Below are 20,985 nucleotides of genomic sequence, written 5' to 3' on the forward strand. Positions count from 1 at the left end.
CTTAGATTTTTACTTGAAAGATTCTAAAGTAAAAGGTCAGGAAATGTTTAAAATATAGTAAGTCACTATGTTAATATTTACGGACTACTTACTGGGTAAGAGCGTGTGCTGAGTATTTTACATGTTTTGTGATCTTCACAAGTCTGTGGTATAGGTACTACTATTAATACAAGTTTACAAATAAGGAAACTGGCGTGATCCATGACCAGACAGACAGGAGGTGGAGCCGGGGGTAAAGGTAAAATCTTTCAGACTGCAGATCCTAGAGTCTATCTGGACTGCAATGACATGGCACTGGTTATGGAGTGTCTGTCATTCCTTCCTCCAAAAACTATTTACTAAGGATCCTTCTTTACTTCATTCTAAGAAAAAGTAAACAAGAAGAGCAAAAGTTCAGACAGACAGACTTTACAAAGCTGACAGCTTATTGCATGACAAAAGGTATTTTAAGTTACAAGTGCAGGCAGAACTACGCACATATGAGGACTGGCAAAACAGCTCACCTGGATATTCTGGCTGCTTTGCCATAAAAGAGACCCAGGTTCCAGCCAGGCCCCCAAACCACATTAGAGGAAGCATCAGTTCTGTGGTATAATTCCCTCTCTATGTGTCTCTACCTGAAAAAGTTGGCCTGGAGTGGTGATAACAACAAAAACTATTCACATGTAAAACTACTTAAAATTCACCATCAGCCTAGTAAATCCGAACTACTCCATATTATGTTGTATAATAATACTGAATACACAGTGAGTGAGGATGGGGTCCAAATATATTTGAGGTCCAAATGAATACTTGAATAAGTATTCTTTTTTTTGCTAAAAACTAACTTTTTTTAAAAAATGACAATCCATACTTTCTCCTTCCTTTAACAACATCAGAAAACATTTAAAGACAATTGAAAAAAAAGAAATTACATGCCTATAAATGGAAACTAAGCAAAATGACTCTCCCTTCCTCACTGCACACACTAAGCCTTTGGTCTATTTTGTTTTATTTAACATACTTCTGCTCTTCCATATTTCAGAAAGCCAGTCAACACACTGCCTTATTTATGTCTATGCTTATCAGGAATGACATGGCCATATCTCTGCAAACAGTTGGTTAATTAATTTGTACTCCTATCTGCTGGCAGCCTGCCTGTGCAACTGAGCAGCAACAATAATTGCACAAGACAAAAATGGAAACATTTTCACTCTTTTTTTGTGATTTCTAATCACTGCTGCCTTTCTTAAATGGGTTTGCATTGTAGAGCACTTGTAAGTCAGATTAAGTTCATTAGTAAATGATGTTTCATTCTTTATTATGCATGAATATTAAATCAGGAAGGGAAAGGAAGAGACTAGAAAACTGACCAACTAGTCAAAAGCATAAAATATGGGCTTAGTAGAATCATGGATGAAGAAAAGTCCAGCTCTATTATAGAACAGACCTTCATCTCTTTCATTATGGTAGAACCTGAGGTTAATCTGTCAACAAATAGGACCCACCACAAGCAGTTCTCCATTTTTCTACACAAAATCTTATGTGAGAAAGTCAACAGGAAATTACTGGAATCCTACACTTGACCCTGGAAACCACAACATTTCTAGTTTAAAATCATGAGTGAAATTCTCTCGAATGTATTTCTAACATTTGAAGGTTAACTCAACGGTCCCTTGCTTATTATATGCCCACCCAACATACAATTGATGTTAGTTTTCTGCACGTATGTTGATTTTCATTTGTCTTGATTTTGACAGTGATGTCCTACTTTAAGAGAGGATGTGGTCGATTAGTTTCTAAACTCAGTTTAAATCACCCTTGAAAAACTGAGATACCACATGAAGCCCGACCTATGGCTGTCCCACACAGTCAGTTGTGTCTACAATGTTAGAACAGATGGCTGTTCATACCAGATGAAGTAGCTTGGCTTATGTCTAGAGGCCTTATTGCATGGGGAAAAAAAATCATGTAATTAAACACCAAAATCACAGTACAATGACGTGCTTACACTTTAAGACACTTCTGGGAACTAAAATAATATAAAAGCACAGCAATCAATATTTTAAAATTATTTATGTGCTTATTACTATGTTCAAAGCACTTTTTCAAGATGTTGATTCATGCCTTTTATTTCAAACACATTTTAGGGCAATATGTATTAAATGAGTGGAGAAATCAGATACGGTTTTTTCCCCACTCTTTTTGTGTCATCTTATAGTATTATTTTCATAATTTACAAGCACTTATGATGCAACCCTCCTAAACAAGGTTTGAGATATGTTTTTCATCACCAGTGTTACCGATCTAGACTGTGAGCATAATGCAGAGAAAGTCAAATAACCAAACATATTGCTGAAAAGGCAAAATGGGGACTATTGAAAGAAATAATGTTGGTACTGGCATCATATGTTGGCGCTGGCATGTGAGAGAGTGCACTCACATATTCTTTGTTCTCAGCCATATGAAACCACAAAATCATATGAAAGGTAGTTAGTTTAAGAGCAACACAGAACATTGGAAAATAGAGACTGTTTGAATATTTGACGCACTGTGTTTAGTACTGGGGGGGGGGGGAAAGGCACAGTAAGACAGTCTTTGGCCATAAAGAGCTTCTCATCCAGTTACAAAACCCAGACATTTGCAAAAACACCATATTCTTTAATTTTAAAGCTGATGCCAAAGGTCTTTAATATCAATTTTTAGGGAAGAGGAAATTAATGTACCTTTCAACTTTATAATAATTTTTATTTTTTAAAAATATGTTTATTCTAATTTAATGAGAGCTATACAAAGAGACAGAGACAGACCACAGAACTACTCTGCTCTGCCTTATGATGGTACAAGGGATTGAACCTGGACTCTAGAGACTCAAGCCTAAAAGCTGTTTTACACGGCCATTATTTAAGTATTTCCCCTGCCCTTACTTAATTCCAAAAATATTGAAATAAAAAAAAATAGGTATCTTGGAATCAAGGATACATAGTGACAACTACTCTGGCACTTTGTGGGTACTGCAGTACACCATCAAAGAAAGTCTGGATGGGGAGAGAATGTTCCTTTTGGTAGCCACCCAAGAGAGAACTCAGTTATTGCAGAGCCACAACAATCACAATAAGCAGCCTCTTTTATGATATGATTTCTGAAAGACAATGCACTCTGTCAACAGCATTATACCAGCAACAAACACCAACTTCATTCATTCAGTCACTTCTGAAGCACTCATTATGCATCAAACTCAGAAAAAAAATTCCTGTATGTCAAGAAGTGAGCAAGACGCTTTACATACATATGAGTTATGGTTCTTAACTGCTGGCAATTTTGACAATCAGGAACTCTGGCAATATTTGGAGGTAGTATAATTGGCATTCAGTGATAAGAGGCCAGAAATGAAGAAATTCTACAACATACAGGACATTCTCCCACACCAAAGTATCATCTGGTCCCTAATGTCAACAGTACTGAGATTGAAAAACCCCACATTAATTAAAGCAACTTCAAAATGGTCCTACAGAGGAAATGCTACTGTAATATACTCCCACTTATGAGGAAACTGAGGCTAAGAGGTGTGCAATAATTTTCCCAAGGCCAATGGCCAACTGTTGTAGCAGGGACTATAACCCAGGAAGTAAAATGCCACTGTGCAGTTAAGAATTAACAAGTGCAAACTCTTAGTGTGATTACAGGAACCCAGAAAGGCAATACTTAAACCAACAAACAAAAACAGTCACCAGAACATAATACTCCTTATTTCATCAGCATTTTTATCAGTTTCTATACAGAAAAAAAAATCCCTGTGACTCTTGACAAATGCCTTTTTCCCTTCACTTCATCATGATCTCTGCAAAGAGGCTTGACTCCTGTGTTCTGGCAGTCACACAGAATGTGAAAGGTCACAGAACCAAAGGTTCCATCAGTACAGTAGGGGCCAGCAGAGCTTTATCCAAGTGAGCTATTTTGCCAAGTTGGATGACTGATTTCTGATACCTTTATCCACTGTTCAAAGAAGGTTTCCAGCATCACACACAAAAGCAACCCTTATCTTGAAGAAGCCAGAGAAAACAAAACAGTTCTATGAATTTTCTTCCCAGAAGAGGTGAAACCAGTAAGTAGTACATTTAAGACATAAGATTCGATCATTGCCTCCAAGAAAACAGGAGTAAAGAGGCTGCAAGAGTGAAAAAGGCTGCCTACTGGCAGGTAAATTTGAAAGGATAGGAAGTCAAGGTGGTCTTCAGACTTGTCTAGTTCTGGAAGAAATGGTCTGTGGCCTCTTCTTTCAGAATGTTCATCATAAGTTGCTAAAAAGTTAAGGTAAATGATTCTGAAATCAAAGGTGAACATCTGAAAAATTTTAAAAATATATCATTATTTGATAGAGACACCCAAAAATTGAGAGGTGGAGGAGAGAGAAGGAGGGAGGGAGAGGGAGAGGGAGAGGGAGAGGGAGAGGGAGAGGGAGAGGGAGAGGGAGAGGGAGAGGGAGAGACCTAGACCAAGACCTGCAACACTGCTTCACCACTTGCAAAGCTTTCATCCTGCAGGTGGGCACTAGGGGCTCAAACCTGGGTCCTTGTGCACTGTTAACGTGCATTCAACCAGATGTGACATTACCCGGCCCCCTGAAAAATTTCAAAGGCAAAATGTCTGAATCAGTCAATAATCAACTTTCAAAAAAAATATGCAGACTCTATCTGCAATAAATGACAAACAAACCATTACCCATTCCCTCTTCCACCAACCAAACATACCCACAATTTGTAATTAGTCACTCCTTGTAGCAGATGTGATCGAAGGATCAACTTTATTATCCTTTTAGCAAGAACCACTACCCAATAAAAATGCTCATTTTTATCAAAAGAACTGACAAAGGAGACAGTCAAAGAGAAATTGTATTTCCTCTTTATAAAAGAAATGTAGCTCCTGGTAAATGAAGGAGGGACACAGTGGGTAAAGAGCTGGTCTTGCATGTGTTAGGCTCTAGGCTTGACTTTGATCTCTGACTTTGCACATGCTGGACTAATGCTCTGTTCTCTCCCTAATATGAAATAAATGGAGCAACTTTTTAAAGAAGTTGATACTACAGTAACTTAATATTCGATTCCCTATTCAACCCAAATCCTGCTATGAGATGTACAGTTCACTCCTCGTGGACTTTCTTATGGAAGAAAACAGCTCTTAGGGGCTGGATGGTGGCACACATGGTTTTTGATGGGGTTTTTTTGTATTTATTTATTTATGAGAAATGATAGGAAAGAGAGTGAGAGAAAGAACCAGACATCACTCTGTTATATGTGCTGCTGGGGATTGAACTCAGGACCTCATGCTTGAGAGTCCAAAGCCTTATACACTGTGCCACCTCCCGTACCACTGAGCCCACACGTTATAGTTCAAAAGGAACCAGGTTCCAGCCCCCAGTACCCACCTGTATGGGAAAAGCTTCATGAGTGGTGAAGTAGTCCTGCAGGTGTCTCTCTTCCTCTCTACCTCCCCCTTCCTCCTCGATTTCTGGCTGTCTATAGCCAATAAATAAAGATTAAAAAAAAAAATCTCATGTTAAAAAAAGAAAAGAAAGGAAACTTCAGCTTTTCTCTTTTGAGACTGTAGAGGTCAGAATTTGTAGAACTAACACAGAAAGACAACAACAAGGCAGCAAATACTGCAGCTCTGGCTTGGGGGTGCATTAGAGAATAAATATCCTAGCGACTTTGAGATTCTCAGAGAACAGAGAGCCTGCAATTAGTTCCTTTAACAACTCTTTGAAAGTCAGACTGCATCTTCAAGTCACAGGGTTCTATGTTTCTACAGGACAGAAGACTAATCTCAACATCCCAAGCCTTGGGGAGTAGGGAAATAAGGGTGAAAATAAAGCAGGATCCTGCCTGATCCTTCTGAAAAGACAGAATCTGGAGGAAAGGAATTGTGCTTCCAACCAGAAGAATATTTTTCTGTCACTTACACCCCTACTGCTTGAAAAGCCTGTGTGAAAAGCAATAAAGCATTATCTACTTAAAATATCCTCAAAATATCTGTTTATTTACAAACAAAAATGTTGTGCAAACAAACTTGTAAAATGACTTTCAACTACAACTGCTGATAAAGCAAAATACTTGAAATATTTATGCATCAAGGCCCAATTTAAGCAACTACAGCATATTCAGAATACAAAATACTATACCACAGTACTAAAAACGTGCAATAACAGTTGTCATTTAGGAAAAAAAAAAAAAAAAGTTAGGCAAAGCTATAAGCCATGGCATGGAAAATTCTTATTGAATGGAGGATACAGTTTAGAGGTAGCACACCAGATACTCCTGTCAGAAGCCCAAGGTCACAAGGTCAATCCTCAGCATCTCCATATACCAGAGCTTTCTCTTTATCCTAACAATAGATAAAAAAATTTAAATAAAAAGATCTTCTGATAGTGAGCACAGAACCAAGCCAGAACAGAGGCCCAGAAAGGCTGCTCAGAAGGATAAAGGCCAGTGGTCCAGGAGGTGGAGCAATGGATAACACATTAGATTCTCAACTATGAGGTCCCAAGTTCAATCCTGGCAGCACATGTAACAGTGATGGCTGGTTCTTTCTCTCCTATCTTTCTCATGAATAAAGAAATACTGAAAAAAGAAGAAGAAGGGGAGTTGGGTGGTAGCGCAGCGTGTTAAGAGCCCATGGAGCAAAGTGCTTAAGGACCGGCTTAAGGATCCCAGTTTGAGCCCACCTGCAGGGGAGTCACTTCACAAGCAGTGAAGCAGGTCTGCAGGTGTCTATCTTTCCTCCTCTCTGTCTTCCCCTCCTCTCTCCATTTCTCTCTGTCCTATCCAACAATGACGACATCAGTAACAATAATAATAACTATAACAACAATGAAAACCAAGGGCAACAAAAGGGAAAATAAATATTAAAAAAGGAGCAGGAGGACGACAAAGGCCAAAGTTCATATCTAAGAAATGGGAGCTAATTTTATGTTATGGAAGAGAGTGAAGGAGGAAGAGGGAGCAGGGAAGGGGAAGGGAGCAGTGTCCCTTATAGGGACAGTATATACTTGCAGGGCAGAGCTGAGGAGTTGAAAAATCTCAATTTTACTAGTTTTATACTTAGAACTGATTTTTTTTCTTCTTTCTTCCTTTTTTCTGCTTCCAGGTTGTTACTGGGGCTCACTGCCTGCACTGTGAATCCACTGCTCCTAGTGGCCATTTTTTCCCTTTTTTTTTCTTTTCTATTTTCTTCAATAGGACAGAAAAATTAAGAGGGGAGGAGGAGATAGGGAGAGAGAAAGACAGACATCTGCAGACCTGCTTCACCACTTCTTCTCTGCAGTTGGGGAGTGGGGACGCTCAAACCTGGGTCTGCGCACATAGTACTATATGCACTTAACTGGGGGTGCTACTGCCTGGCCCCTCAAACTGCTTTGTATTTATTTTCTTGTCTGTGTGAAATAATAAACGTCACAAGGCATTGCTATGACAAGAGTGACTATCTTCCCAGGTTGATCTACTTAACCTTTAAAGTCAGAAAACAGATGCACAAGCACCAACATACTATACAGTTAGTTATCACTAACGTTTTTGGAAACTGCAGTGAAACAACATTGTTACAAAGCAACTGAGAAGTGGCATAAAGAAGGGGGGAGGATGGTAGCCAAGCTGTCTCTAAGACTCTCCAAGAACTACAGCAGTTATTGTTGGGAGCTGAGAAGCACAGCATTTTAGTGGTGGGCTTGGTGTGGAGCTATACAGAGATAGAGTATTTTGGCGCATGTTTTCAGGGGGTACCTACCTGGCACCCTGTAAAGGTCTGCCCAACAAGAAGCACAGACTCCACTTTAGGTGTGCAGGTACTTCTCACAAAACCATCCTCAGAGCACCTTTGTTTGGTAGGTGTTTATAAGTAAATGAAGATCAGTAGAGAAAACAAGAACTTAAAACTGCCATAGTACATTCCAGTAATTCCAGCTTTAAGGGTCCATCCTTTCTAGACCCCTCACTGTTTTACATTTGTTCCTTAGCAATTCTTTTAAATAGCAGTGTTCTACTCCCCCCCACCCAAGCCACATAGGACAACTAATAACCACATTTAAGAAAAATCAATGCATAAGCTCTTACTCCACAAAAGGAGGCACTTTTACGGTGATTTAAAACTTGCTAGCAGAACCCTTAAGCAAAGATGTTTTAGAAGTCAGGCCATACTTTAAATTGTAGGATTGGAGGAAGGGGGCAACTAAGTGGCTACTCTACTCTGGCTCATCTCTTCTTCTGACAGTGCCAGAAATAGACATAACTATGGCCAAGGCTCTTCCAAGGAGAACTGTGGAGGGCCTGCACACAAACCAGACATTTTCATCAGGCAAATAGGGACTTGAGTGATAATGCCAAACCAATGGCTTGAGAGGCACATTCCCTACTCACTCCCTTATTACCTTTTCATAAAACTGACAGCACTTAAAATTGCCTGGGGATTTTGGAAAAATCAAAATTTGTTATCTTTTAAAATAGAAGGAAAAGCTCTCTCTAAACAGAAGCTGGTAAGTTTTACTGAAATCAGTTAGTTATTAGAGTATGACCTCTCAAAGTAATCACCATTATTTGAAAATCATTAAAATATACATTGACTCATTTTTCTTGTTAAAAAAAATTATGTCCAATTTAGTTAAAAAACCTAGATTCTTGCCAGAGACTATTAAGAGGTAATTCCTAGTTCTTGTAGTTGGGTAGGGAGAGCCCCTAATCACCTCTCCACTTCAATGACAAGAGGCAGTGTGTGCCCACTGTGTGCAGAGTTGAGTCAGGATACTGGGAGGGTCACCGTGGCCAGAAAGGCAGACTGACCTGACCTTCAAGCAAGCTTGTTTTGTGAGTTTTTTTCACATGCATATAAAACCAGAGTAATGCAACAAGATCAAGGCAAAGAAAAACACTTGATGAATATATATTTTGAGAAACACTATCACAAGCAGAACTGGAGGAAAAATGAATGGCAGGTCGGATCAATAAAATTTAGCTATTTAACATCAAACAGAATATGATTTATGGAGCAAAACAGCAAAAATCAGTGATTCTAATTTTCAAAGAAAAAGCTCTAGAGTACAAGACTCTGCAGTATTACAAAAGACTGTGTTGGGGAGGGGGCTGGGTGGCAGCACACCTGGCTGAGCGCACATGTTATAATACACATGGACCCAGGTTCGAGACCCCGGTTCCCACCTGCAGGGGGAAAGCTTCACAAGTAGTGAAGCAGTACTGCAGGTGTCTCTCTGTCTCTCTCCCTTTCTATCTCCCCCTTACCCCTTAATTTCTGGCTGGCTGTATCCAATAAATAAATAAAGATAAAAAACAACACGTTTAAAAAATAAATAAGTAAAAAGACTGTTAGCTGTATTTGTCTTTCCTGCTAAATAAACTATAGTTAAGAGGTTACTATTTTTTTAAAATTATTTTATCTAACAAACTTGGGATTTTCTTTTTAGAGTTAATTTCTCCATAAAGTAGTCTACAAATTATGTATTACATAGATTCTAAATAAATCTTTTCAACAACTAATATACCAGCTCAGACCAAACATTCAGACAATTGCCCTCACTCTCCTCACTAGAAATCCCAGCTTTGCCACTTACAAACTGCATGAACTGGAGCAAGTTAAACTTCCCTGAGATGTTTTCTCATCTTTAAATTGGCAATAATGTAAGTATTAATACCTGTGTATTGTTGTAAGGATTAAGCGAAACAATCCACCCCTTAAACCAGTGAAGTTCTCAGTACAGTGCCTGACACATAAGAACTGCTCGCAGAAACTGCTCATAGTTTTGTTTTCACCAGAACACTGCTCAGCTCTGGTTTCCAGTGGTGTAGGGGATTGAACTTGGGACTTTGGAGCCTCAGGCATCGGTCTCTTTTCATAACCATTATGTTATCTACCCTAGCCAGAAAAGTACTGCTTTTTGTTGTTGTTTTTACTATTATCTTTATTTATTGGATAGACAGAAATCGAGATGGAAGGAAGAGACAGAGAGACTGTGCTGCACCACTCGCAAAGCTTCCCCCCTGCAGGTGGAACTGGGGGTTCAAACCTGGGTCCTTGTGTACTGTAACATGTGCACTCAACCATGTGCAACACCATCTGGCCCTCCAAAAGTACTGGGGTTTTTTGTTTGTTTGTTTGTTTTGTTTTGGTTGGTTTTTGTCACTGCTCTGGGATGATTTTCTTAGAGACAGAGAGAGATAAGAAGATGAAAGCACAGATTAGAGAGACAGAAAGGTACCATAGCACCCAAAGTTTTCCCCCAATGCAATGGGGGCCAGGCTCACATCTGGGTTGCATGCATAGATCAGGTGAACTATTTTGCCTGCCCAGTAGCAGTGAGAGTTACTACTGCTGTTACTATCAGGTACTGACTAAGATGCTTGATTTTTTTCAAGTTCCCAAGTACTTTCAAGTACTACTTTCCCACTCCTAAAAGGTATGAAAACATTTCAAAGGAAACCATCCCAAATAACTTGGTTATAATAATAACTATCTATTGCCTTCTTATACTCTAAGACAGCAGGAACCTTCCCCATTCTCTAGAAAACCCGTATTTCTCCCAGTACTGGAACCTCTGGGGTATGGCTTGTTTTCCTGCATGCTTCTCTCGATCCATACCATTTGACAGATACTGCATCTGCTAAGCTCAACCAAATCAATGCAACCAGTACCACCTCCACACATTTCACTTTGGATTGTGTCCAGAGATGCCAGGCGTGGAACGCCAACCCTTCAGCTCCAGTACTCTGGTGGGACAGTTCCTACTTCTTAGGACTCCTCAATTCCATTTTGGGTGGTGCTCTTCCTAACAAAGCCACAGAACCTAGATATAGACCTGAGCTCATGAGGAGCTCATACATACATATGCACATACATAGCCATGCAGAAGAGGAAAATATATATCTTAATGTAAAAGTATACAATAGTTTGCAGTGACTCAGTAAGTGCAGCAAGTAGAAAGACCCAAAAAAGACACGTTTTATAAATTAAGTACCACAGTACTTAATCAATTAGTTTCTACTTAGACTTAGATACCCTCCTCATCTACTTCTTACTTCACACCTCTCAATCACTCCAAGGCTAACTTTGTCAGATAAAGCAAGGACTACAAAAGCTGGATATGGGTAACAGACCAGAATACTTTAATGATGGTTCTTTTGGTCATTACCAGGCCACACGATCATCCGGGGCCCTGGTCAGGGAATTCTGGGATACTCACATAGACATGATGGGCCTAGACCTCTAACAGATCCCTCTCTCCACTGTAGCTGGTCATCTCCATCAGGAACAACATAGTGGACCTGCTTGTGGGCCTCTACATGACTTTGCCCTCAACGTGGGCCAACATTGGTAGAGACTGCCCCAATCTCCGAAGGGAGGTTGGTCAACCTACTCTCCCACTCGAGGAAGACTGATGCTGAAATGAGTGCAGCCTAGAATGTTCCTTCCTAGCTACGACCACAGAATAAGAGATCAAACCTACAGGGATGCAGAGGTTACATATGCCCTTGTACTTAATACAGGCCCCAGACCAAATTGATGGGGTTTATACTTAACAATATTTATATACCTTTCCCATATTTGGGAGCTACTCTGCCCTGATCCAGCTCTCTAGTCCTATTTCCAACTCTGACGCCATCTCCCCAGACTATACCTTTAGCCCACCTGCATACTGGCTGTTGGGCTCAGGCAAAAATCAGTAAAGTCATGGGCCCCTTGGAATATACCTAAATTAGACCTACTAGCTTTTTCCAAAATGGAGACCCCAAATATCACCTGTTCTATTCTTACCTTTAGGTTCCTGATTATTAAATATTTTGTTCTGTTTTATATCTTAATGCTTTTCAGCCACCAAGTTGCAGATGCTACCATGACACCAACCTGACTTCCCTGTGCAGATGACCTCACCAACATACCCTGGAACCCCATCTCTCCAGGGCCCTGCCCCACTAGGGAAAGATAGAAACAGGCTGGGAGTATGGATTGACCTGCCAACATCTATGTCCAGTGTAGAAGCAATTACAGAAACCAGATCTTCCACCTTCTGCACCCCATAATGATCCTGGATCTATGCTCCCAGAGGGATAAAGAATAGGAAAGCTTCCAAGTGAGGGGAAGGGATACGGAGTTCTGGTGGTGGGAACTGTGTGGAGATGTACACCTCTTATTCTACGAGCTTATAGAACATTATTAAATTTAAAGAAAACGTATGCAAACAAACCATATAGCTATTGGAATTTGTTATTTTTTCATAATTCTTACGTATCTTATAATTATCCTGTATTTAAGGGAGTGTTTTATTTCATAATCATTAATGTGAAAATAGGATCTTTTAATAGTTCTACAAAGATTTACTGGGTACTTGATGAATGCCAATATATACCAACTTATTAATTTTTTCAGATAGTTTGGCCTTAATTCATTTTTAACAGTTATGTGATATCGTGACATAAGTATCAGTTCAGAAAAAAGACTATGTGATTAAATTACAAACACACACAGAACAGATTTCAGCAACAGTCACCAGCTTTTGTTGTTGGATAGGGCAGAGAGAAATAGAGAGAGGAGGGGAAGACAGAGAGGGGGAGAGAAAGACAGACACCTGCAGACCTGCCTCACCACTTGTGAGGCAATTCCCCTGCCGGGGGCTCTAACCAGGATCCTTACACTGATCCTTGCGCTTTGTGCCACATGCGCTTAACCCACTGTGCTACCGCCTGGCTCCCAACAGTCACCAGCTTTTAAGAAACATCTACCAAGCCCAAGATCTTTTAAATAAATAGTTATTGTGGCTGGTTAACAATGAAAATTCCCCACACACATAAGGCTAAAGGAGCAGAAAGTAGAGCAAATAAAATTTAAAGTAAAGTCTGAGACAGTCTAGTATAGAAGCTCATCAGAGGGAGTTGGGCGGTAGCACAGCAGGTTAAGCGCACATGGTGCAAAGCACAAGATCCTGGCATAAGGATCCTGGTTCAAGCCTCCGGCTCCCCACCGGCAAGAGAATTGATTCACAGGCGATGAAGCAGGTCTGCAGATGTCTATCTTTCTCTCCCCGTCTCCCCTCCTCTCTCCATTTCTCTCTGTCCTATCTAACAGTGATGGCATCAATAACAACAACAATAATAACTACAATAACAATGAAAAAACAAGGGCAACAAAAGGGAAAATAAATATAAAAAATTAATTTAAGAAAAAAGAAGCTCATCAGAGTAGACAGAACAAGGCCAAGAAATGGGAATAAAGTGAAGATAGAAAATTTCCTACAGACAAAAAAAAAAAAAAAAGATGGTTGCACTCAAAGCTGTATCAAATTTTATAACCAACAAAGGAATGAAATGGTACTGCAGGTGGTCCAGGTAACAGAGGCTAAAGCATTGAGCTCTTATACATGAGCTCCCGTATTTGAGCCCTGGCATCACACAGGCCAGAGTGATGCTCTGGGCCCCTCTCTTCTCCATAAATAAATCTTACAAGGGGGGGGGGGGCAGGAAGGAAGGGAGGGAGGAAGGCAAGAAATATGGAAATATTACTGCAGTGAATACTGTCCTCTCTCCTCAACAATAGGACAAAGAACTTTACTAGTGAGCAAGCAGTCTATTCCTTTCTGCTCACCTCCAGCTCATTCTGCAAATGTAGTCAAGATGTACCTAAATACTAGTCCTGATAATTCTATGTGATGACTTGCTTTATATGACACACATTAATAAGCATTTTTTAACATGCAAGCTATAACTAAAATATAGTGATATGAAGACTCCTTTAAAAAGGTGGAGGGGTGTTTAGGAAAGGGACAGGAGCAGAGAGCAGCAGTAGCTAAGGCAGAGGGAACAGCTCTGCAAGGTTTCAGATGTGGAAAGAGTCAACCATGGGAGAAATAACTGGAAGGCCAGTTTGTCTGAGGCATAGTAGGCTAAGGGGAAAATCGAAGATAACAAGATAGGACAATCAGGCCACACCAAGCAGGGCTATTAAGAGGAAGTATAACCTGTGCGCCAACTCACTCCCAAGCCATTGGCATCTGACTACTACTACAGCATTATCCCTTCTCTTACTTAGCCTAGCTGTTCTCTGAACATGCCAGCATCTTCATATTTAATGTTCCTTCTGTCTGAATAATTGTCTACACTTATATGGCTCACACCTTGATGTTCTACAAATTCTGGCTCAGAAAACTCCTCACTTTATTTTAAAGTTTATCCCTCTACATGATATTCTGCTCCAGAATACTTACCACCACCCAGCACACACATGCTCATGTGTAACACATTTTTAAAGCATTTATTTATTTATTCCCTTTTGTTGCCCTTGTTGTTTTATTGTTGTCGTAGTTATTACTATTGTTGTTATTGATGTCATTGTTGTTGGATAGGAGAGAAATGGAGAGAGGAGGGGAAGACAGAGAGGGGGAGAGAAAGACAGACACCTGAAAACCTGCTTCACTGCTTGTGAAGCGACTCCCCTGCAGGTGGGGAGCGGAGGGCTTGAACTGGGATCCTTACGCCGGTCCTTGTACTTTGCACAATGTGCACTTAACCCGCTGCGCTACCGCCTGCCTCTCGTAACACATTTTTAAATACTGCTTGTCTACAGCACTAAAAGAGAGGCTCGAAAACAACATTATACTGTTTGCTGCTGTTTTTAAAAAATCACGACAGTACCTTTCTGAAATCACTTATTCAAAAATGAATAGTCCATTAAAACCAATCCACTTATTTGTGAAAGTTACATATGTATATACAAAAGGAGGGAGGGAGGGAGGATGGGAGGCAGAGACAGAGAAACACAAACAGACCAAAGCATGGCACTGGGACATACACTTCAAGGAGCAAACAGGGCCTCACACATGCATATCCTCCCTAGTCCAATATCTTAAAACTATATTTTACTTATTTGCCACCAGGGTTGTCATTGGGGCTTGGCACCTGCATGACAAGTCCATTATGACAAGTCCATTATTCCTTCTGCTGTATTATATATATGGGAGGGGGAAGGATGGAAAGAGGACGGGGGGGGGGGGGAGGTTGTGGGAGGTAGAAAGGGACATCTGCTGCACTGCCCAAACTTCTCAGGTCCCTTTCCCCCACCATCCATGGGGACCAGAGGTGTGAACCCAAATCCTCCTGCATGATAAAACTGTGTGCTATACCAGGTGTGCCACTGTCTGGCCCCTTAAAACTGTATTTTAAAACATTATTTTCAGGGCCAGGTGATGGTGCATCTGGTTGAGCGCACATGTCATCATTCACCAGGACCTAGCCCCCGCACCTGACTCACAAGAAACTTCAGGAGTGATGAGATGCACGACTGCTGCCCCTGCCCCCTCTCAATTTCTTTGTCTCTATCCAGTAAATATAAAGTATTTTTTACAAAAACCGTCTCATTATTTGGATTGAGGATTTCACATTAAGGATGTGACCTCCGACTTCTACTTTAGCCACTGTCATTTCAATTCCTATACTGCGACTATGGTGATCTTCCAAAAACCACTCTCTGAACCTCTTTTCCAAAAGGCCTGCAGATGCTGTATCCAGCTCACTTTTCATTTCCCAGGGCTGTAAGTCTCAAGCTCCCCAATACCCCCACACCCCATCCTGTATACTCCCATTTCATAAGTCGTCATCAGACCAGACTGCCTAACTCTTCCTTCAAGGATTAAAAGTAATCCACCTCTCCTCTTCATCTCTTCCAGGAAGCTTTCATCTGTCTCTTGCTTGTCCCACCCTCCAGTGCCCTGACAGCATCCCATCTCAAATTGCTGCAATTCCTGATTTTCTGGGTTCATATTCCACCAACCCATACCTCACAGCCTTTACTCAGAAGTTTGGATTTCCTTCTAAATTCACTGACAGATCTCTAAAGGATGTGTAACAGCCTGTTTGCTTGATGATCCCTGTTTAAATTCCTTGAGAAAAATATTAAATCCATATTTTTATTCATTCTCAACTGATGACCTACCTCTTCACAGAAATGATAGGCAAGAGCAAAATGCCTTCCCTTCCCATAATAATATATATCCCTATCTGCAACTGAATCCACAGGATGTTTTTGATACAACAGAAGAACATTTCTGACTCTATTCATAATGAAACTATCTGAGTTCTGAGCCTCTGACCTCATTCCTTTTTACCAACTCAAGGCATTATCCTTGTTTGAGTATTTCTTCTCTGCTTATCAGTTTTTCTCCACTCTCATTCCCATCTCGGAGGTTGTGACCAATTATTCCCCCACTCTAGGATCATCTCCAGTTTCAGAAAAACATGTTCCAAATATTGAACAAAACAAGTACAAGATGAACATTCTCCTTATTCCCTTTATCCATGCCTCCATCCTGTTATTGTTTCGCTTATCTTATTCTCTTTCAAAGCAAACCCCTTTGAAGACCTGCCCACACTTGCCCACTCCACTCCTGCAGTTGTGATTCTTATAGCCTCCTCCAACCAGGCATCTGTTGTCCCAGCTCACCTTGTTAAGGCCATCAATGACCTCCATATAGTCTTTGGCCGTGCTTTACTATAGAGCAGTGTTGAGGAAGCACATTGCTCCTTTTTTTTCCGAATTCTGTATCACCACACTGATGTGGCTTCCCTCCTGACTTATTGCAGACCGGTCTCACCTACCCCCTCCTTATGCACTCAACTTTTAGTTTTCTACCATTCTTTTTTGTATATACATATTTTAGAGGAACTCGCCCAGTTTTCCAGGAATTCTGTACACCACTAATGCAGATTTATCCTGTATCTCCAGCCCAGGCTATTCCACTACCTCCAGACTGCATATTCATACAGTATGTGAATAAATATATTAAACAAGTATGGCCAAAACAAGAGCTTTTAAACCTAAACCTGCACATTCACCATTCCTCAGCTCATCAGATGAGACTGCTGCCTGCTGAAGTCTCAGAACCCCATCCTGACCTTTCTCCTTATTCACATCAAATTACTCACTAAATCATATCAACTCCACGTCCAAAATATATCCATAAAAGGACAGTCTATCTGCAACAAGAAATATATCATCCTATCTCTGATCTAATTGTATTTGCTCTCTATACTCTCCCTAAACTCATTCATCAAATAGCAACCAGTGGTCTTTAGACATCATAAATCAGATTAGATAATTCCCCTCAAGTTTCTAGCTACCTGTATTTCCCCATGATAGGCTTCTATGTAAACTTAGGATAAACCCAAATTCCTGGTCTTGGCCTCTGCAATCTAGAGTTCCTGAGCTTTATTTCCCTCATCTCCATTCTCAACTCAGAGGCTATGTGCTTGGGTTTTTTGTTTGGTTGGTTTTGTCTTGTTTTATTTTCCCCTTCTGTTTGAAACCCTCTTTGCTGTCCTCCCTTGATCTCCCTTGATACATCAGCAACTTCTATTTTTTTTTCTTTGCCTCCAGGGTTATCACTGGAACTTGATGCTGGCACTATGAATCCCCTGCTCCGGGTGGTCACTTTTTCCATTTTATTGGATATGAGAGAAATTGAGAGATATGGGGGAGATAGAAAGGAAGAGAGAGTGGTCCGGAAGGTGGCGCAGTGGCAAAGCTTTGGACTCTCAAGCATGAGGTCCCAAGTTTGATGCCCAGCAGCACATGTGCCAGAGTGATGTCTGGTTCTCTCTCTCCTCCTAGCTTTCTCATAAATAAATAAATAATCTTTAACATGTAAAGATCCCGATTTGAGCCCCCGGCTACCCACCTGCAGGGAAGTCGCTTCACAAGCAGTGAAACAGGTCTGCAAGTGTCTCTTTCTCTCCCCCTCTGCCTTCCCCTCCTCTCTACATTTCTCTCTGTCCTATCTAACAACGATGACATCAATAACAACAATAATAACTGCAACAACAATAAAAAGACAAGGGCAACAAAAGGAAAAATAAATAAAATTTAAATAAAAAATCTTAAAAAAAAAAAAAAAGAACGGGAGAAAGACAAGACACCTCAGACCTGCTTCATAGTTTGTGAAGTTTCCCCCATGCAGGTGGGGTGTGGGGGACTCGAACCCAGATCCTTGTGTGGGTCCTTAGTACTGTGTGTGCTTAACCAGGTGCAGTACCACCTGGCCACTATCAGAAACTTCTTATCGTGCAGATGTTAGTTCACTCAAACCATTGCATCTAAGACACTTCCTTGATCATGTTAGTTTTAACTTTTTCCCCCCTTACCTCCCAACTTATTAGCCTTCTTTATTGACTTTACAACACTTAATATCCACATGGGAAAAATTATTTACTGCATCTTGCTTACTAGAGAGCAGTAAGAAGGAGTATGAAGAGAGGAGGGGAACACAGAGAGGGGAGAGAAAGACACCTGTAGTCCTGCTTCACCGCCTGTGAAGCGACTCCCCTACAGGAGGGAAGCCAAGGGCTCAAACTGGGATCTTTCTGCTTGTCCTTGTGCTTCGCGCCACGTGCGCTTAACCCGCTGCACTACCACCTGACTCCCAGCTAAGTTCTATGAGTTCTCTTGCTTACTACAGAGCAGTCTCTCTTCTGACTTCTGTCACTATCCTCAGCAACTGCCACAGAACCCAGCACTTAGTGGCTAACTCCTAAAATTTTGCTGATCCATCTTGACAAAAAGGAGACTGTCTTTCTTGTTTGCAGTTGTACAACCCAAACTGTAGCCCAACAAGAAGTACACAGAATATGACTGTCATCTGTAGAATAAAAACTAAATAAATAAAGGCAAAAGCAGCCAGTGGATTCTCATGGCAGGAATTATGCAGAACAATGTATTTTTGAAACTGGATATTCTGCAAGTGTAGACCTTATCAGGAAATCAAATGGTCAAGTCAGCAAATCTGAGTCCTGCCTGTCAATAAATGCCTAAACACAAGTGTGCTTTATCAAGTATGAACTGTCTTAAGATAAATTTGGGTTTAAAATAGGGCCAACATATATTGTTATATGGAAAACTGGGAAATGTTATGCATGCACAAATTATTATATTTACTGTTGAATGTAAAACATTAATTCCCCAATAAAGAAATTAAAAATAAATAAAATAATAAAAATAAAACAGGCCCAGAATTGGTGTACCTGGTTAAGAACTCGTTATAGTGTGGAAGGACCCAGGTTCAAGCCCCTGGTCTCCACCTGCAGGGGGGGAGAAGTTCACAAGTGGTGAAGCAGGGATGCAGGTGTCTCTTTGCCTTTCTATCTCATGCTCCCCTCTCAACTTCTCTCAGTATCCAATAATAAATAAATAAAAAGTATATATATGTTTAAAAAATCAGCCAAAAGTAAAATTACAGAAAAGATTTTTTTTTTCGTTTTGGATTTCCATTATTGTTAAAAAAAGCTTTACAGTGAGTAAAGATTCAATAATAATAATAATAATAATAACAATAACAATAATGCACTTTAATCAAAACACACCTGTCTACATAGTTTCAAAAGAGAATAAGGTAACTTAAATGGAGAAAAGCCTCGTTAAAAAAGAAATTTACAACAATTAAAAAAAGGCAATTTTTTAAATTCCTTTTTCAGGCAGAAACCCCCAGTGACCAACAACACAAAATCATGGCAGCAATGACCTTTGTTATCTCTTGGATCCATTTCCCAACAAGTGAGGATGACTTTATTCTGTTGACTGTAACGTACTCTACTTACCCAGAAAAAGGGATTTGCAGAACAATACAAAAGCTAGCTAAATAAACACAAACTATAGGCTTCCAGAAGAGGTGAAAGTGCAAGTCTGTACAAGCAGGGGAAAATAAACACCCACACTAGGCTTCTCTCTGTAAGTCAAAAAGAGATAACTAAAGGAGGAAGTAAGAAATGCCAAGTACCACTTCTCATATTTATTGCTAGAGTCCAAAAAAGAAAGAAAAATATCAAGACTCAGGTTTATTTGCTACACACTGTTATCCTGAGCATGTTTAGGTTTCCTCTCACTGAATCATAGTGCCCGCCAAAGGAAAGCTGGCATTTCTATTTCTGCTGCTCTCCTGAGAATCCTGGCCACCCACTGGGCTAGAGCCACTCACAGTGCTGCATTTTCATTACTGATTGATTAAGTAATACAATTAGAAACTGACATTGGACAGACACTTTGCTAGACACCTTGTAAAGTATTGAACCTACATTATCCCACTTAATCCTCCCAACTACTATTTCCATTTCATAAATACGTCAAATGAGGTTTGGACGGTTCGGGGCCCCAGCTCTGCGCATGCAGGGGAGTCACTTCACAGGTGGTGAAGCAGGTCTAGCTTTCTCTCCCCATCTTCCCCTCCTCTCTCGATTTCTGTCCTATCCAACAACAAACAACATCAACAACAACAATAACCACAAGGCTACAACAACAAGGGCAACAAAAGGGTGGAAAAATGGTCTCCAGGAGCAGTGGATTCATGGTGCAGGCACTGAGCCCCAGCAATAACCCTGGAAGCAAAAAAAAAAAAAAAGGAGGGAGGTTTGGCAATGATTTGTAATTTTTTCTCAAGTTACTCACCTAATAGAGTTGATAAATCAACCCATATTTGTTAAGCTCAAAAAATGGAGTCCTAGGACTGCCTCTATTTAAAAGCTGTCTTTCAACTTAGCATAGGGAACCCCTTTTCTGTACAACCTCTATTAACAGCAGAAGGAAGCAAGGTTACATGAAAGACAACATATGCAATTAATTTAAAACAATGATTCTCAAAAAAACAGTAACATACACAAAAAAAACTCTACCCAAAAAATGGTAGAGTAAAAATACTGAGTCATATCTAATATTTTAATTTAAAAATTATTTTTTATTTCAAAATAATGTCCCTAACAACTTTATGTGACTAGTCATGTATACTAGCTGTTTATTTTTCCTCCAATTTATTTCAGGGACTTTCTGGTTTGAAATATGGAAGTCTGGGGCCAACTGGTTAAAAGCAATATATTTTTCATTTAATGTTACTGGAGCTCAGAATTGTAAAAAAAAAAAAAAAAAAAATTATAGCCTGAGAGGGGAATATCTTCTGTTTCTGAAGACTGTGAATCTAACTGG

The 20,985-nt window shown here is 40.2% G+C and overlaps 1 protein-coding gene across 8 annotated transcripts in view; it reads right to left on the reverse strand.

The window, feature by feature from the left end:
• The window catches only part of ATXN7 (ataxin 7), a 178,071-nt gene that overhangs the window by 88,269 nt on the left and 68,817 nt on the right, over positions 1-20,985 (reverse strand). The gene's annotated exons all lie outside the window — the stretch shown is intronic.

Source organism: Erinaceus europaeus, chromosome 12 (assembly GCF_950295315.1).
Source record: "Erinaceus europaeus chromosome 12, mEriEur2.1, whole genome shotgun sequence".
Taxonomy (NCBI): domain Eukaryota; kingdom Metazoa; phylum Chordata; class Mammalia; order Eulipotyphla; family Erinaceidae; genus Erinaceus; species Erinaceus europaeus.